This window comes from Pteropus vampyrus, unplaced genomic scaffold (assembly GCF_000151845.1).
Source record: "Pteropus vampyrus isolate Shadow unplaced genomic scaffold, Pvam_2.0 Scaffold179, whole genome shotgun sequence".
NCBI classification, from domain to species: Eukaryota; Metazoa; Chordata; class Mammalia; order Chiroptera; family Pteropodidae; genus Pteropus; species Pteropus vampyrus.
The window spans coordinates 2,187,973-2,194,248 of record NW_011888960.1 but is presented as its reverse complement, the minus strand read 5'-3'; the positions used below and the strand labels follow the sequence as shown (position 1 = coordinate 2,194,248).

Here is a 6,276-nt window from a genome sequence, read left to right as displayed (position 1 = left end):
CGAGTCCAGGGAAGAGACACCCTGGCCTCACTATCTGCGACCTTTCACACAGCCAGCATTTCCCAAAGTGTCGGGACGAGTGGTACCTTTAAGACGCTATAGAGAGGAGCGTCTGAGATCGAGGGATCCGGAACCAGATAGGTAGGTTCAAATTCTGCGTCCACTGCTCACGATGGTATGAACGTGGGCGAGTTAACCTCCCGATGCCTCTGTCTCTTAACCTGTGAGATGGGCATCATTATCACACGACATCAGAGAGTTGTTGTAACGAAAAGCTGAGTTAATCTATACAAAACGCACAGCACCTCCTCTATGTACTGGTTCTTCATACCTAAAATGGTTCATGTTTGTACTGTGACGGAGCCTTAAATAGCATTAAGTCGGGGAATGAATTTGCTCTCAATTCTCTTTCGAACTTTCTGATCATGTCAAGGAAAAAGTCACAGTTTAATGCTCCTATGACTTTCCTAGACATCTAAAACTTGCTGTTCTGTCTTGGAACAAAAAGGCCTGAAGCGCCAGTCTCCGGCGGGCAAAAAGACGTAGCTGAAACGCACAGAGCGCATTATCGTTACCACTTAATGGCAACTGACTCTGGTTTTCTACTTATGATAGTAGAAATGATGATAGATAAAATTATGAAATTATGATAGATATAATTTCCCACTTAAAATAAATTCGTTGATATTGAACAGTAAGTTTGGAGGAAAATATGAAATAATATAAGTAGTTGCACAGGTACTATGCCAAAAATCACGAAAGCGAGACTCAATGCCTCAAGTAGAAAAAACACCAACATCACTCAGGGAGGCCTGGAGCAGACCACCGGAAGCATGCTGACCCCAGAAGGGCACAGGAAGCCGACCGATGACAAAGGCCTGCCCCCAGAGGAGGCCAGGACCTCAAAGTGCCCCCTGAGACAACACATGGCACAAGATGGCAAACACTGCTGAGCTTGGAGGTGTGTCTGCTGCCCCCAGCCTGGGCGTAGGTTGGCACCGGTGGAGTGGTTTAGGGGGCCCCAGAGAAAAGGGTAGGGTACTGAGGGGGGCAGGGGGGACACTGGGCTGGCAGGCACTGACACCTACCGCGAGGCCACGAGAGAGAAAAGCAGACTTCCACGGACACCGAGTGAGGGTCACCTTCCCCGGAACCCACTGTCTCCTGCATTCCCGGCCACCCGTGCATCTGAGGATAAGCGCTGGAAGGGAGCGGTTTCGAGGAGAAAAGAAGCCCCTTGGGCTTTTCCAGGCCATGTTGCAAAACAGCTCGGTGGCGTCTCTGGGCAAACGGGACACTCGGCGCAAGCTACGATCCCATGATTTTCTTTGCGTTTTGGCCCATCTATCTGTGATGCTCAGTGGAGGGGGGTTCAGTAAATAGGTCTAACTTGCTTTCAAACCAGCTGTGTTCCCTTTCCCTGTGACTCATAGGCTGGGCTCACCCACAGACACAGACAGCCTTCGCCCTGTCTTCCGGCCGGCTGGCCACCGAAACCATGCCCTGGACGTGCATGGGGAGGGGCGTGCAGAGGACTCACCACGCCTCTGCCCTCGACCAGCATGGGTGACAAGGCGGAGGCCAGCCCTCCAGGAGCTCCCGGGCTGTTGGAAGAGAGAGTTGTGTGAGCAACAAGAACAGCTACCACTTCTGAAGGGTCTGTGCACATTATCTCTGAGCCTCGCATCTTGTACATGAGGGAACTCAGGCAAAATGACAAGCAGCCAGGAAGTGGCACTGGCTATTTTGTGAAGCCGGGTCTCTGTGCCGCAAGCCCAGCCCCCACTGCCTCCCAAGGACATGAGGGTCACGATGGCACCATCAAGAGGGCTGGGAGAATACAGATTTAGTCCCCTTCAGGGAGATGAGGGAAGGGTCCCTGGAAAAGGCAAACTTTGAGATGAGACCTTAAGGACAAGTAAGGACTTTGTGGGCAAAACAAAATAAGCCAGACCACATTCATTCATTCACTCATTCATTCCACGCTATATTTCCGGCACTGCGTTAGGCACCAGGAATATGGAGGTGAACACACACAGCCCCTACTCCCTAAAAGTCTACTTCCTAGTGGATGAGACAGGAAAAAAAATGAAAAGTTAGTACCGATCGTGTGTGCTGTGTAGAGACTTGTAAGGAACTAAAATGGAGACTATCAGAGAAACCTATTTCAAAATGGTCAGGGGAGGTCTTTCTGAGGAGGCGACGTTTTTGCTGAGGCCGAAAGATGAGGGGAAGGTGCTGTCTGTGTACAGTAAGGGTAGGGGGAGTGTTGCAAGCGGAGGGACCGGTGTGTGCAAAGGCCCTGAGGCTAGAAAGGGAATCGTGTGTCCAACGTCTGGAAGCAAGTGGGTCGAAGAAAACACGAACTTGCGTCAAAAACGCCTGAGGTGCTTGTGAAAATCAAGATAGTAGAGTCTACGGCCATGCCACCCTGAACGCGCCCAATCCCATCTGACCTCGGAAGCTAAGCAGGGTCGGGCCTGGTTAGTATTTGGATGGGAGACCGCCTAGGAAGACCAGGTGCTGTAGGCGTAAAAAATAAAAAATTTTAAAAACATCAAGATAGTGGGGCTCCACACCCCCGGAGAGTCTGACGTAGTAAGTCTGGGAGAGGCCCGAGAACACGCGTGGCTAGCAAATTCCCAGGTGATGCTGCTGCTACTGGTCTGGGACCCCACTCGTGAGGACCCCTGGAGGAGAGAGAACAACAAAGAAATGAGACATGCACCTGGGATGCGGCTGCGCCCGTTAAGTGCGGGCGGAGGAAGATGATGTCCGTGAGATGGAGAAAAGGGGTCCAGAACGGTTCTATTTCGGAGGAACCACGGACAGGACCAGCAGGTGGATCAGGCGTCGGGGATGAGGGGAAGGGACAAGTGAGGCAGGAAACTCCTAGATCTCCGGCTTGAGCAATGAATGAGGCGACGATGGCAGCAGAAACTGGAATGGGGAACACGAGGCGCTGAGCGGATGGGCAGATAAGGGCCGAGCCATTCTAAGCCCGAGATCTCTGCAACCCCGAGTGGCAATGTCAATAGGGCAGCGATCACACCTGTATCCCCAGGTCTGCCCAGGGCCTCCTGGCACAGAACAGATATCCAGAAACCGGTGTTCAAGATTGAATAAAGGGAGGAACTAGGAAAACCAAAGGCACCGTGGGGCAGAGATGCCGCCATGCTGGAGAAGACCGGAAACAGTCGCCCTGCTGGCGGATGCACCACTGGATCAGCTGCACCCCCAGCTCCACCGCTTCCTGCCCTCGGCCTACGTGGTGACCTGGGGAGGCTGAGAGACAGACGGGAGCTACCCAGTCCACGGCAGGGTTCTCCCTTCTGACCTCAGAGCTGTGACGCTTGAGCCCTGCTTGCATGGGTGTCGAGATGGGAAGGTTTGAACTGTGAACGTCATGGTCGTGAAGGCCAGAGAAATCGGGCTAACTTGGGTTTTTAATAAAGTAAATCACGGGAAAGTCAAGCCATGCGACTCAGGGAAATGAGGAGGGAGGGATAGGGAGACGGGCAGAGAAGGAACAAGACAAAACGAGAGAAGCGGCGGAACCGGGATGATCCACCCTTTTGGGGTGGAACGGGCCGGCCTCCGGAACTTGACCTCCCAGGCCGACTTTGACCCTGTGATCCTCACCACATCTCGAGCAGGCACGATGGTCCCTCAGCCTCCCCACTTACCGAGTTGTAAATTAAAAGGCTGTAATTCCAGCCAGGGGTTCTGGTGACATCATAAACCACAGAACCACAAGCTCAATTCACCAGAAGCCCCAAGATGGAATTACACCCTTTTTCCTAATCCAGGCAGCTCTGGTCACTGCCATTTTCTCATGATATAAGAGAAGTGAGCAATATTTTAACCATTTGAGTGTGAGCCATATTTTAACCATTTTCTCATCCGGCCACGGGGCCCCTGTCTCCTGGCCTCTCTGGCCCCACTGCCCTCCCCCTAAGAGGTCTTCCTCAAGGATGTCCCTGGCTTCCCCGAGCCTGCTCCTCCTCCAGGCTGACTCTCTTCCATCTTCTCTCCAGATCTCTTCAGCCATCTCTCACGAGCCAGCAGTGCCCTGGCTTCTGACCTCCGATCTGCTTTGCAAAGGATGCACAGTCTTTTCTGGGTCTTAGGGCAATGACCTGGAGACAGAGCCCACAGTGTGTCTGAAATACGTTCCCAAAAGTAGCATGAAAACAAAGTCATGTTTTAAACGAATTAGGGAAGCTTACAGCTTAAAGAATCTTTCTGAAAGCAAAAGATGGCTTCCAAGATCCTTACATTTGGTTTGGTTTTGAGTCCTAATTTTCACAGTTTTGCTTAATGCAAAGAACACCTGGGCATGACGTTACCTGTACCCCTGCTTCCCACCTTAGACCTGCCACAGTCAGTACTTAAATTCTATGGGAATCTCACCTGGAGGGGAAAGCCACAGAGAGGGAAATGATAAAAACAGCAATTAGCTGGTGGAGAGTCCCTATGTCTCAGACACTTATGCTATTCTTCGTCGCTTTCACAGAAATATTATTTTCCTCATTTTTATGGAAGACAGAAACCAAGACTCAGAGATGTGCAATGTTTTGCCCAAAGTCCCATAGCTACTAAGTAAAGCCCTTGGATTTGACCCCAATCTGTCTGACTCAAAAGTCTATATATACATGCTTTCTCAGTGTCCCTCCGAATGAAATATTTTGAGAATAAATGTTGCACATGACTCCAAAAGGACTTTAACAATTGATCTTCAAGTAACATGATTTTTTTTTTTTTTTTTTTTTTTTGGTTTCAGAAGTGATGAAAATTCTACCCTATTTTAGGGTACAATAAGTCAAAAACACATTCCAACATTCTGTGTATTGAAAAAAAAACAACGTAAATTATTTCGAAAGGATTATGACTTTCCCCAAACAAAAACAAAATAAAACATAACAAAAAGTTTAACTCCACATTGATATAATTAGGCAGAAATGAGGCAGTCCAGCAACTCTTTTCATAAAGTGTCATCCACGGAACAGCAGTGCTTGAGATGGTGGCTTCAAAGAGTTCACATGCACAAGTCTCTCTGCCCAGGCTCTGCGTGTGTGCAGTGTGAACTCTGGGCACCTTGGAGAGGTCCCCAGTGGGAGGCGTCCACGGTGGCATCTTGGAGATGTTCTCCACTGGCTTGAGGTAGATGAGCTGCAGAGAGTACATGCTTCAGGGGTCAACGACATCACGACGTTAGAAAACATGCTGTTATAGCTGAAGAGAAGGCTCCAGGTCGAGCACTTCTTAAAGACTAAGACACGTATCCGGCATCGTTTCAGAATGCTATCTGCAAACAGTTGAGACCACAGCAGTCCTGGAGGAACGTTGGGCTAGACCAGAAAAAAAAGACAGTCCTGGTTTTCTCGTCTTCAGAAAATGCAGCTCTCTGCCTAAGGAAGCACGTGTTTGGATGGTTTAAGGAAGACGCGTGAGGCGGTGACCTGATTTTTTCCCTCTAGCATCAGGGATGGTACATAACATCTTCCCAGAGAATGCAAATGGGGACATACCGTCAGCATACATTATGTGAAGTTACGAACTGGAAGGGAATGCCCCAGTGAACGAGCAAGCGTCTTGCTTCTCCAACTTCCAAGCGAGACGACAAAGTCTCCTAGTGATGGAGAACAATCTATTCGTTCCCAGCAACAAACATTCAACTGCCAAATTAATCCCACATCGTTGTACTGCATTGGTGGAAAATCATCATCATCTTCTAAATGTAGAAAGACAATGAACTTGGAGACATCTTGTGGGTTTTCCTCACAGATGGAACGTCCTGGACCCCACTGGCTGTGCTCGCATACATGGACCTGCCACCACCAGCCTTGATCAACTGCAGAAAAAGCTCCAAACCTTCACAACGCGCACCCAAGGGTTCCCCTGGGTGCAAGGCTCCGAGGGCAGACTGCCTAGGTCCAAGTTGGCTGTGTGATCTTGGGCAAGGTTTTTACCTGTATATGCCTCAGTCTCCCTGTCTGTAAAATGAGGATAAGAATGCCCTACCTCACAAGCTTGATGTGGAGATTAAGTAACACAAAGTGCTTAGAACAGTGTGTAGCAAAGTCAGTGACAGACATAAGCCTTTTCCCTACCGCTATGTGTGGGGACTGGGCTAGAACTAGGGTTTGCTAGGACACTTGCCAGACACAGAAAATCTGACTCAACTTGGCTTGCGTGTCTGGAGAGTCCAGGGGACCAGCCTCGGGTACAACGCGATCTCCCGTCTCTTCATTCTCTGGCCCAGCTCCATTCTCA

The 6,276-nt window shown here is 49.8% G+C and overlaps 1 non-coding gene across 1 annotated transcript; it reads left to right on the top strand.

Moving 5' to 3' along the window:
* The first annotated feature begins 2,413 nt into the window (after positions 1-2,413).
* Positions 2,414-2,532, top strand: LOC111746219. The gene has a single exon (XR_002783022.1). It is a non-coding gene; the product is annotated as a 5S ribosomal RNA (ribosomal RNA).
* The last annotated feature ends 3,744 nt before the right edge of the window (positions 2,533-6,276 follow it).